The following is a 12,828-nucleotide window of genomic DNA, read 5'->3' on the forward strand; positions in this document are numbered from 1 at the left end:
AGATCCTCGACCCCGCCCTCTCCAGATCCTCAACCCCGCCCTCTCTCCAGATCCTCGACCCTGCGCTCCCTCCAGATCCTCGATCCCGCCCTCTCTCCAGATCCTCGATCCCGCCCTCTCTCCAGATCCTCGATCCCGCCCTCTCTCCAGATCCTCGATCCCGCCCTCTCTCCAGATCCTCGACCCGCCCTCTCTCCAGATCCTCGATCCCGCCCTCTCCAGATCCTCGACCCCGCCCTCTCCAGATCCTCGATCCCGCCCTCTCCAGATCCTCGACCCCGCCCTCTCCAGATCCTCGACCCCGCTCTCTCTCCAGATCCTTGACCCTGCCCTCTCTCCAGTTCCTCGATCCTGCCCTCTCTCAAGATCCTCGATCCCGCCCTCTTCCCAGATTCTCAACCCCGCCATCTCCAGATCCTCGATACCGCCCTCTCTGCAGATCCTCGATCCCGCCCTCTCTCCAGATCTTCGACCCCGCCCTCTCTCCAGATCCTCGATCCCGCCCTCTCTCCAGATCCTCGATCCCGCCCTCTCTCCAGATCCTCGATCCCGCCCTCTCTCCAGATCCTCGATCCCGCCCTCTTCCCAGATTCTCAACCCCGCCATCTCCAGATCCTCGACCCCGCCCTCTCTGCAGATCCTCGATCCCGCCCTCTCTCCAGATCTTCGACCCCGCCCTCTCTCCAGATCCTCGATCCCGCCCTCTCTCCAGATCCTCGATCCCGCCCTCTCTGCAGATCCTCGATCCCGCCCTCTCTCCAGATCCTCGATCCCGCCCTCTCTGCAGATCCTCGATCCTGCCCTCTCTCCAGATCCTCGATCCCGCCCTCTCCAGATCCTCGACCCCACCCTCTGTCCAGATATTCGACCCCGCCCTGTCCAGATCCTCGATCCCGCCCCCTCCAGATCCTCAATCCTGCCCTCTCCGGATCACCCGCCCTTTCTCCAAACCCTCAATCCCACCCTCTCTGCAGATCCTCGATCCCGCCATCTCCAGATCCTCGACCCCGCCCTCTCTCCAGATCCTCGATCCCGCCATCTCCAGATCCTCGACCCCGCCCTCTCCAGACCCTCGATCCCGCCCTCGCTCCAGATCTTCGACCCCGCCCTCGCTCCAGATCTTCGACCCCGCCCTCTCTCCAGATCCTCGATCCCGCCATCTCCAGATCCTCGACCCCGCCCTCTCCAGACCCTCGATCCCGCCCTCGCTCCAGATCTTCGACCCCGCCCTCTCTCCGGATCTTCGACCCCGCCCTCTCTCCAGATCCTCGATCCCGCCCTCTCTGCAGATCCTCGATCCTGCCCTCTCTCCAAATCCTCGACCCCGCCCTCTCTGCAGATCCTCGATCCTGCCCTCTCTCCAGATCCTCGATCCCGCCCTCTCCAGATTCTCGATCCCGCCCTCTCCAGATCCTCGACCCCGCCCTCTCCAGATTCTCGATCCCGCCCTCTCCAGATCCTCGATCCTGCCCTCTCTCCAGATCCTCGATCCCAGCCCTCTCTCCAGATCCTCGATCCTGCCCTCTCTCCAGATCCTCGATCCCGCCCTCTCCAGATCCTCGACCCCACTCTCTGTCCAGATATTCGACCCCGCCCTGTCCAGATCCTCGATCCCGCCCCCTCCAGATCCTCAATCCTGCCCTCTCCGGATCACCCGCCCTTTCTCCAGACCCTCAATCCCACCCTCTCTCCAGATATTCGACCCCGCCCTCTCCAGATCCTTGACCCCGCCCTCTCCAGTTCCTCGATCCCGCCCTCTCTCCAGATCCTCGATCCCGCTCTCTCTCCAGATCCTTGACCCTGCCCTCTCTCCAGTTCCTCGATCCCGCCCTCTCTCAAGATCCTCGACCCCGCCCTCTCCAGATCCTCGACCCCGCCCTCTCCAGATCCTCGACCCCGCCCTCTCTCCAGATCCTCGACCCTGCGCTCCCTCCAGATCCTCGATCCCGCCCTCTCTCCAGATCCTCGATCCCGCCCTCTCTCCAGATCCTCGATCCCGCCCTCTCTCCAGATCCTCGACCCGCCCTCTCTCCAGATCCTCGATCCCGCCCTCTCCAGATCCTCGACCCCGCCCTCTCCAGATCCTCGATCCCGCCCTCTCCAGATCCTCGACCCCGCCCTCTCCAGATCCTCGACCCCCGCCCTCTCTGCAGATCCTCGATCCCGCCCTCTCTCCAGATCTTCGACCCCGCCCTCTCTCCAGATCCTCGATCCCGCTCTCTCTCCAGATCCTTGACCCTGCCCTCTCTCCAGTTCCTCGATCCTGCCCTCTCTCAAGATCCTCGATCCCGCCCTCTTCCCAGATTCTCAACCCCGCCATCTCCAGATCCTCGATACCGCCCTCTCTGCAGATCCTCGATCCCGCCCTCTCTCCAGATCTTCGACCCCGCCCTCTCTCCAGATCCTCGATCCCGCCCTCTCTCCAGATCCTCGATCCCGCCCTCTCTCCAGATCCTCGATCCCGCCCTCTTCCCAGATTCTCAACCCCGCCATCTCCAGATCCTCGACCCCGCCCTCTCTGCAGATCCTCGATCCCGCCCTCTCTCCAGATCTTCGACCCCGCCCTCTCTCCAGATCCTCGATCCCGCCCTCTCTCCAGATCCTCGATCCCGCCCTCTCTGCAGATCCTCGATCCCGCCCTCTCTCCAGATCCTCGATCCCGCCCTCTCTGCAGATCCTCGATCCTGCCCTCTCTCCAGATCCTCGATCCCGCCCTCTCCAGATCCTCGACCCCACCCTCTGTCCAGATATTCGACCCCGCCCTGTCCAGATCCTCGATCCCGCCCCCTCCAGATCCTCAATCCTGCCCTCTCCGGATCACCCGCCCTTTCTCCAAACCCTCAATCCCACCCTCTCTGCAGATCCTCGATCCCGCCATCTCCAGATCCTCGACCCCGCCCTCTCTCCAGATCCTCGATCCCGCCATCTCCAGATCCTCGACCCCGCCCTCTCCAGACCCTCGATCCCGCCCTCGCTCCAGATCTTCGACCCCGCCCTCGCTCCAGATCTTCGACCCCGCCCTCTCTCCAGATCCTCGATCCCGCCATCTCCAGATCCTCGACCCCGCCCTCTCCAGACCCTCGATCCCGCCCTCGCTCCAGATCTTCGACCCCGCCCTCTCTCCAGATCTTCGACCCCGCCCTCTCTCCAGATCCTCGATCCCGCCCTCTCTGCAGATCCTCGATCCTGCCCTCTCTCCAGATCCTCGACCCCGCCCTCTCTGCAGATCCTCGATCCTGCCCTCTCTCCAGATCCTCGATCCCGCCCTCTCCAGATTCTCGATCCCGCCCTCTCCAGATCCTCGACCCCGCCCTCTCCAGATTCTCGATCCCGCCCTCTCCAGATCCTCGATCCTGCCCTCTCTCCAGATCCTCGATCCCAGCCCTCTCCAGATTCTCGATCCCGCCCCCTCCAGATCCTCGATCCTGCCCTCTCTCCAGATCCTCGACCCCGCCCTCTCTCCAGATCCTCGATCCTGCCCTCTCTCCAGATCCTTGATCCCGCCCTCTCCAGATCCTCGACCCCACTCTCTGTCCAGATATTCGACCCCGCCCTCTCTCCAGATCCTCGATCCCGCCATCTCCAGATCCTCGACCCCGCCCTCTCCAGACCCTCGATCCCGCCCTCGCTCCAGATCTTCGACCCCGCCCTCTCTCCAGATCTTCGACCCCGCCCTCTCTCCAGATCCTCGATCCCGCCCTCTCTGCAGATCCTCGAACCTGCCCTCTCTCCAGATCCTCGACCCCGCCCTCTCTGCAGATCCTCGATCCTGCCCTCTCTCCAGATCCTCGATCCCGCCCTCTCCAGATTCTCGATCCCGCCCTCTCCAGATCCTCGACCCCGCCCTCTCCAGATTCTCGATCCCGCCCTCTCCAGATCCTCGATCCTGCCCTCTCTCCAGATCCTCGATCCCAGCCCTCTCCAGATTCTCGATCCCGCCCTCTCCAGATCCTCGATCCTGCCCTCTCTCCAGATCCTCGACCCCGCCCTCTCTCCAGATCCTCGATCCTGCCCTCTCTCCAGATCCTTGATCCCGCCCTCTCCAGATCCTCGACCCCACTCTCTGTCCAGATATTCGACCCCGCCCTCTCTCCAGATCCTCGATCCCGCCATCTCCAGATCCTCGACCCCGCCCTCTCCAGACCCTCGATCCCGCCCTCGCTCCAGATCTTCGACCCCGCCCTCTCTCCAGATCTTCGACCCCGCCCTCTCTCCAGATCCTCGATCCCGCCCTCTCTGCAGATCCTCGATCCTGCCCTCTCTCCAGATCCTCGACCCCGCCCTCTCTGCAGATCCTCGATCCTGCCCTCTCTCCAGATCCTCGATCCCGCCCTCTCCAGATTCTCGATCCCGCCCTCTCCAGATCCTCGACCCCGCCCTCTCCAGATTCTCGATCCCGCCCTCTCCAGATCCTCGATCCTGCCCTCTCTCCAGATCCTCGATCCCAGCCCTCTCCAGATTCTCGATCCCGCCCCCTCCAGATCCTCGATCCTGCCCTCTCTCCAGATCCTCGACCCCGCCCTCTCTCCAGATCCTCGATCCTGCCCTCTCTCCAGATCCTCGATCCCGCCCTCTCCAGATCCTCGACCCCACTCTCTGTCCAGATATTCGACCCCGCCCTGTCCAGATCCTCGATCCCGCCCCCTCCAGATCCTCAATCCTGCCCTCTCCGGATCACCCGCCCTTTCTCCAGACCCTCAATCCCACCCTCTCTCCAGATATTCGACCCCGCCCTCTCCAGATCCTTGACCCCGCCCTCTCCAGTTCCTCGATCCCGCCCTCTCTCCAGATCCTCGATCCCGCTCTCTCTCCAGATCCTTGACCCTGCCCTCTCTCCAGTTCCTCGATCCCGCCCTCTCTCAAGATCCTCGACCCCGCCCTCTCCAGATCCTCGACCCCGCCCTCTCCAGATCCTCGACCCCGCCCTCTCTCCAGATCCTCGACCCTGCGCTCCCTCCAGATCCTCGATCCCGCCCTCTCTCCAGATCCTCGATCCCGCCCTCTCTCCAGATCCTCGATCCCGCCCTCTCTCCAGATCCTCGATCCCGCCCTCTCTCCAGATCCTCGACCCGCCCTCTCTCCAGATCCTCGATCCCGCCCTCTCCAGATCCTCGACCCCGCCCTCTCCAGATCCTCGATCCCGCCCTCTCCAGATCCTCGACCCCGCCCTCTCCAGATCCTCGATCCCGCCCTCTCCAGATCCTCGACCCCGCCCTCTCCAGATCCTCGATCCCACCCTCTCTCCAGATCCTCGATCCCGCCCTCTCTCCAGATCCTCGACCCCGCCCTCTCCAGATCCTCTATCCCGCCCTCTCTCCAGATCCTCGACCCCGCCCTCTCCAGATCCTTGACCCCGCCCTCTCCAGTTCCTCGATCCCGCCCTCTCTCCAGATCCTCGATCCCGCTCTCTCTCCAGATCCTTGACCCTGCCCTCTCTCCAGTTCCTCGATCCCGCCCTCTCTCAAGATCCTCGACCCCGCCCTCTCCAGATCCTCGACCCCGCCCTCTCCAGATCCTCGACCCCGCCCTCTCCAGATCCTCGACCCCGCCCTCTCCAGATCCTTGACCCCGCCCTCTCCAGTTCCTCGATCCCGCCCTCTCTCCAGATCCTCGATCCCGCTCTCTCTCCAGATCCTTGACCCTGCCCTCTCTCCAGTTCCTCGATCCCGCCCTCTCTCAAGATCCTCGACCCCGCCCTCTCCAGATCCTCGATCCCGCCCTCTCCAGATCCTCGATCCCGCCCTCTCCAGATCCTCGACCCCGCCCTCTCCAGATCCTCGATCCCACCCTCTCTCCAGATCCTCGATCCCGCCCTCTCTCCAGATCCTCGACCCCGCCCTCTCCAGATCCTCGATCCCGCCCTCTCTCCAGATCCTCGACCCCGCCCTCTCCAGATCCTTGACCCCGCCCTCTCCAGTTCCTCGATCCCGCCCTCTCTCCAGATTCTCGATCCCGCCCCCTCCAGATCCTCGATCCTGCCCTCTCTCCAGATCCTCGACCCCGCCCTCTCTCCAGATCCTCGATCCTGCCCTCTCTCCAGATCCTCGATCCCGCCCTCTCCAGATCCTCGACCCCACTCTCTGTCCAGATATTCGACCCCGCCCTGTCCAGATCCTCGATCCCGCCCCCTCCAGATCCTCAATCCTGCCCTCTCAGGATCACCCGCCCTTTCTCCAGACCCTCAATCCCACCCTCTCTCCAGATATTCGACCCCGCCCTCTCCAGATCCTTGACCCCGCCCTCTCCAGTTCCTCGATCCCGCCCTCTCTCCAGATCCTCGATCCCGCTCTCTCTCCAGATCCTTGACCCTGCCCTCTCTCCAGTTCCTCGATCCCGCCCTCTCTCAAGATCCTCGACCCCGCCCTCTCCAGATCCTCGACCCCGCCCTCTCCAGATCCTCGACCCCGCCCTCTCTCCAGATCCTCGACCCTGCGCTCCCTCCAGATCCTCGATCCCGCCCTCTCTCCAGATCCTCGATCCCGCCCTCTCTCCAGATCCTCGATCCCGCCCTCTCTCCAGATCCTCGATCCCGCCCTCTCTCCAGATCCTCGACCCGCCCTCTCTCCAGATCCTCGATCCCTCCCTCTCCAGATCCTCGACCCCGCCCTCTCCAGATCCTCGATCCCGCCCTCTCCAGATCCTCGACCCCGCCCTCTCCAGATCCTCGATCCCGCCCTCTCCAGATCCTCGACCCCGCCCTCTCCAGATCCTCGATCCCACCCTCTCTCCAGATCCTCGATCCCGCCCTCTCTCCAGATCCTCGACCCCGCCCTCTCCAGATCCTCGATCCCGCCCTCTCTCCAGATCCTCGACCCCGCCCTCTCCAGATTCTCGATCCCGCCCCCTCCAGATCCTCGATCCTGCCCTCTCTCCAGATCCTCGACCCCGCCCTCTCTCCAGATCCTCGATCCTGCCCTCTCTCCAGATCCTCGATCCCGCCCTCTCCAGATCCTCGACCCCACTCTCTGTCCAGATATTCGACCCCGCCCTGTCCAGATCCTCGATCCCGCCCCCTCCAGATCCTCAATCCTGCCCTCTCCGGATCACCCGCCCTTTCTCCAGACCCTCAATCCCACCCTCTCTCCAGATATTCGACCCCGCCCTCTCCAGATCCTTGACCCCGCCCTCTCCAGATTCTCGATCCCGCCCTCTCCAGATCCTCGACCCCGCCCTCTCCAGATTCTCGATCCCGCCCTCTCCAGATCCTCGATCCTGCCCTCTCTCCAGATCCTCGATCCCAGCCCTCTCCAGATTCTCGATCCCGCCCCCTCCAGATCCTCGATCCTGCCCTCTCTCCAGATCCTCGACCCCGCCCTCTCTCCAGATCCTCGATCCTGCCCTCTCTCCAGATCCTCGATCCCGCCCTCTCCAGATCCTCGACCCCACTCTCTGTCCAGATATTCGACCCCGCCCTGTCCAGATCCTCGATCCCGCCCCCTCCAGATCCTCAATCCTGCCCTCTCCGGATCACCCGCCCTTTCTCCAGACCCTCAATCCCACCCTCTCTCCAGATATTCGACCCCGCCCTCTCCAGATCCTTGACCCCGCCCTCTCCAGTTCCTCGATCCCGCCCTCTCTCCAGATCCTCGATCCCGCTCTCTCTCCAGATCCTTGACCCTGCCCTCTCTCCAGTTCCTCGATCCCGCCCTCTCTCAAGATCCTCGACCCCGCCCTCTCCAGATCCTCGACCCCGCCCTCTCCAGATCCTCGACCCCGCCCTCTCTCCAGATCCTCGACCCTGCGCTCCCTCCAGATCCTCGATCCCGCCCTCTCTCCAGATCCTCGATCCCGCCCTCTCTCCAGATCCTCGATCCCGCCCTCTCTCCAGATCCTCGATCCCGCCCTCTCTCCAGATCCTCGACCCGCCCTCTCTCCAGATCCTCGATCCCGCCCTCTCCAGATCCTCGACCCCGCCCTCTCCAGATCCTCGATCCCGCCCTCTCCAGATCCTCGACCCCGCCCTCTCCAGATCCTCGATCCCGCCCTCTCCAGATCCTCGACCCCGCCCTCTCCAGATCCTCGATCCCACCCTCTCTCCAGATCCTCGATCCCGCCCTCTCTCCAGATCCTCGACCCCGCCCTCTCCAGATCCTCTATCCCGCCCTCTCTCCAGATCCTCGACCCCGCCCTCTCCAGATCCTTGACCCCGCCCTCTCCAGTTCCTCGATCCCGCCCTCTCTCCAGATCCTCGATCCCGCTCTCTCTCCAGATCCTTGACCCTGCCCTCTCTCCAGTTCCTCGATCCCGCCCTCTCTCAAGATCCTCGACCCCGCCCTCTCCAGATCCTCGACCCCGCCCTCTCCAGATCCTCGACCCCGCCCTCTCCAGATCCTCGACCCCGCCCTCTCCAGATCCTTGACCCCGCCCTCTCCAGTTCCTCGATCCCGCCCTCTCTCCAGATCCTCGATCCCGCTCTCTCTCCAGATCCTTGACCCTGCCCTCTCTCCAGTTCCTCGATCCCGCCCTCTCTCAAGATCCTCGACCCCGCCCTCTCCAGATCCTCGATCCCGCCCTCTCCAGATCCTCGATCCCGCCCTCTCCAGATCCTCGACCCCGCCCTCTCCAGATCCTCGATCCCACCCTCTCTCCAGATCCTCGATCCCGCCCTCTCTCCAGATCCTCGACCCCGCCCTCTCCAGATCCTCGATCCCGCCCTCTCTCCAGATCCTCGACCCCGCCCTCTCCAGATCCTTGACCCCGCCCTCTCCAGTTCCTCGATCCCGCCCTCTCTCCAGATTCTCGATCCCGCCCCCTCCAGATCCTCGATCCTGCCCTCTCTCCAGATCCTCGACCCCGCCCTCTCTCCAGATCCTCGATCCTGCCCTCTCTCCAGATCCTCGATCCCGCCCTCTCCAGATCCTCGACCCCACTCTCTGTCCAGATATTCGACCCCGCCCTGTCCAGATCCTCGATCCCGCCCCCTCCAGATCCTCAATCCTGCCCTCTCAGGATCACCCGCCCTTTCTCCAGACCCTCAATCCCACCCTCTCTCCAGATATTCGACCCCGCCCTCTCCAGATCCTTGACCCCGCCCTCTCCAGTTCCTCGATCCCGCCCTCTCTCCAGATCCTCGATCCCGCTCTCTCTCCAGATCCTTGACCCTGCCCTCTCTCCAGTTCCTCGATCCCGCCCTCTCTCAAGATCCTCGACCCCGCCCTCTCCAGATCCTCGACCCCGCCCTCTCCAGATCCTCGACCCCGCCCTCTCTCCAGATCCTCGACCCTGCGCTCCCTCCAGATCCTCGATCCCGCCCTCTCTCCAGATCCTCGATCCCGCCCTCTCTCCAGATCCTCGATCCCGCCCTCTCTCCAGATCCTCGATCCCGCCCTCTCTCCAGATCCTCGACCCGCCCTCTCTCCAGATCCTCGATCCCTCCCTCTCCAGATCCTCGACCCCGCCCTCTCCAGATCCTCGATCCCGCCCTCTCCAGATCCTCGACCCCGCCCTCTCCAGATCCTCGATCCCGCCCTCTCCAGATCCTCGACCCCGCCCTCTCCAGATCCTCGATCCCACCCTCTCTCCAGATCCTCGATCCCGCCCTCTCTCCAGATCCTCGACCCCGCCCTCTCCAGATCCTCGATCCCGCCCTCTCTCCAGATCCTCGACCCCGCCCTCTCCAGATTCTCGATCCCGCCCCCTCCAGATCCTCGATCCTGCCCTCTCTCCAGATCCTCGACCCCGCCCTCTCTCCAGATCCTCGATCCTGCCCTCTCTCCAGATCCTCGATCCCGCCCTCTCCAGATCCTCGACCCCACTCTCTGTCCAGATATTCGACCCCGCCCTGTCCAGATCCTCGATCCCGCCCCCTCCAGATCCTCAATCCTGCCCTCTCCGGATCACCCGCCCTTTCTCCAGACCCTCAATCCCACCCTCTCTCCAGATATTCGACCCCGCCCTCTCCAGATCCTTGACCCCGCCCTCTCCAGTTCCTCGATCCCGCCCTCTCTCCAGATCCTCGATCCCGCTCTCTCTCCAGATCCTTGACCCTGCCCTCTCTCCAGTTCCTCGATCCCGCCCTCTCTCAAGATCCTCGACCCCGCCCTCTCCAGATCCTCGACCCCGCCCTCTCCAGATCCTCGACCCCGCCCTCTCTCCAGATCCTCGACCCTGCGCTCCCTCCAGATCCTCGATCCCGCCCTCTCTCCAGATCCTCGATCCCGCCCTCTCTCCAGATCCTCGATCCCGCCCTCTCTCCAGATCCTCGATCCCGCCCTCTCTCCAGATCCTCGACCCGCCCTCTCTCCAGATCCTCGATCCCTCCCTCTCCAGATCCTCGACCCCGCCCTCTCCAGATCCTCGATCCCGCCCTCTCCAGATCCTCGACCCCGCCCTCTCCAGATCCTCGATCCCGCCCTCTCCAGATCCTCGACCCCGCCCTCTCCAGATCCTCGATCCCACCCTCTCTCCAGATCCTCGATCCCGCCCTCTCTCCAGATCCTCGACCCCGCCCTCTCCAGATCCTCGATCCCGCCCTCTCTCCAGATCCTCGACCCCGCCCTCTCCAGATTCTCGATCCCGCCCCCTCCAGATCCTCGATCCTGCCCTCTCTCCAGATCCTCGACCCCGCCCTCTCTCCAGATCCTCGATCCTGCCCTCTCTCCAGATCCTCGATCCCGCCCTCTCCAGATCCTCGACCCCACTCTCTGTCCAGATATTCGACCCCGCCCTGTCCAGATCCTCGATCCCGCCCCCTCCAGATCCTCAATCCTGCCCTCTCCGGATCACCCGCCCTTTCTCCAGACCCTCAATCCCACCCTCTCTCCAGATATTCGACCCCGCCCTCTCCAGATCCTTGACCCCGCCCTCTCCAGTTCCTCGATCCCGCCCTCTCTCCAGATCCTCGATCCCGCTCTCTCTCCAGATCCTTGACCCTGCCCTCTCTCCAGTTCCTCGATCCCGCCCTCTCTCAAGATCCTCGACCCCGCCCTCTCCAGATCCTCGACCCCGCCCTCTCCAGATCCTCGACCCCGCCCTCTCTCCAGATCCTCGACCCTGCGCTCCCTCCAGATCCTCGATCCCGCCCTCTCTCCAGATCCTCGATCCCGCCCTCTCTCCAGATCCTCGATCCCGCCCTCTCTCCAGATCCTCGATCCCGCCCTCTCTCCAGATCCTCGACCCGCCCTCTCTCCAGATCCTCGATCCCGCCCTCTCCAGATCCTCGACCCCGCCCTCTCCAGATCCTCGATCCCGCCCTCTCCAGATCCTCGACCCCGCCCTCTCCAGATCCTCGATCCCGCCCTCTCCAGATCCTCGACCCCGCCCTCTCCAGATCCTCGATCCCACCCTCTCTCCAGATCCTCGATCCCGCCCTCTCTCCAGATCCTCGACCCCGCCCTCTCCAGATCCTCGATCCCGCCCTCTCTCCAGATCCTCGACCCCGCCCTCTCCAGATCCTTGACCCCGCCCTCTCCAGTTCCTCGATCCCGCCCTCTCTCCAGATCCTCGATCCCGCTCTCTCTCCAGATCCTTGACCCTGCCCTCTCTCCAGTTCCTCGATCCCGCCCTCTCTCAAGATCCTCGACCCCGCCCTCTCCAGATCCTCGACCCCGCCCTCTCCAGATCCTCGACCCCGCCCTCTCCAGATCCTCGACCCCGCCCTCTCCAGATCCTTGACCCCGCCCTCTCCAGTTCCTCGATCCCGCCCTCTCTCCAGATCCTCGATCCCGCTCTCTCTCCAGATCCTTGACCCTGCCCTCTCTCCAGTTCCTCGATCCCGCCCTCTCTCAAGATCCTCAACCCCGCCCTCTCCAGATCCTCGATCCCGCCCTCTCCAGATCCTCGATCCCGCCCTCTCCAGATCCTCGACCCCGCCCTCTCCAGATCCTCGATCCCACCCTCTCTCCAGATCCTCGATCCCGCCCTCTCTCCAGATCCTCGACCCCGCCCTCTCCAGATCCTCGATCCCGCCCTCTCTCCAGATCCTCGACCCCGCCCTCTCCAGATCCTTGACCCCGCCCTCTCCAGTTCCTCGATCCCGCCCTCTCTCCAGATTCTCGATCCCGCCCCCTCCAGATCCTCGATCCTGCCCTCTCTCCAGATCCTCGACCCCGCCCTCTCTCCAGATCCTCGATCCTGCCCTCTCTCCAGATCCTCGATCCCGCCCTCTCCAGATCCTCGACCCCACTCTCTGTCCAGATATTCGACCCCGCCCTGTCCAGATCCTCGATCCCGCCCCCTCCAGATCCTCAATCCTGCCCTCTCCGGATCACCCGCCCTTTCTCCAGACCCTCAATCCCACCCTCTCTCCAGATATTCGACCCCGCCCTCTCCAGATCCTTGACCCCGCCCTCTCCAGTTCCTCGATCCCGCCCTCTCTCCAGATCCTCGATCCCGCTCTCTCTCCAGATCCTTGACCCTGCCCTCTCTCCAGTTCCTCGATCCCGCCCTCTCTCAAGATCCTCGACCCCGCCCTCTCCAGATCCTCGACCCCGCCCTCTCTCCAGATCCTCGACCCTGCGCTCCCTCCAGATCCTCGATCCCGCCCTCTCTCCAGATCCTCGATCCCGCCCTCTCTCCAGATCCTCGATCCCGCCCTCTCTCCAGATCCTCGATCCCGCCCTCTCTCCAGATCCTCGACCCGCCCTCTCTCCAGATCCTCGATCCCTCCCTCTCCAGATCCTCGACCCCGCCCTCTCCAGATCCTCGATCCCGCCCTCTCCAGATCCTCGACCCCGCCCTCTCCAGATCCTTGACCCCGCCCTCTCCAGTTCCTCGATCCCGCCCTCTCTCCAGATCCTCGATCCCGCTCTCTCTCCAGATCCTTGACCCTGCCCTCTCTCCAGTTCCTCGATCCCGCCCTCTCTCAAGATCCTCAACCCCGCCCTCTCC

The 12,828-nt window shown here is 64.1% G+C and overlaps 1 protein-coding gene across 1 annotated transcript in view; it reads left to right on the forward strand.

Annotated features, from left to right (window-relative positions):
• Positions 1–12,828, forward strand: part of LOC140429943 (ciliogenesis and planar polarity effector 1-like) — a 687,141-nt gene that overhangs the window by 343,612 nt on the left and 330,701 nt on the right. The gene's annotated exons all lie outside the window — the stretch shown is intronic.

Source organism: Scyliorhinus torazame, chromosome 9, assembly GCF_047496885.1.
Source record: "Scyliorhinus torazame isolate Kashiwa2021f chromosome 9, sScyTor2.1, whole genome shotgun sequence".
NCBI classification, from domain to species: domain Eukaryota; kingdom Metazoa; phylum Chordata; class Chondrichthyes; order Carcharhiniformes; family Scyliorhinidae; genus Scyliorhinus; species Scyliorhinus torazame.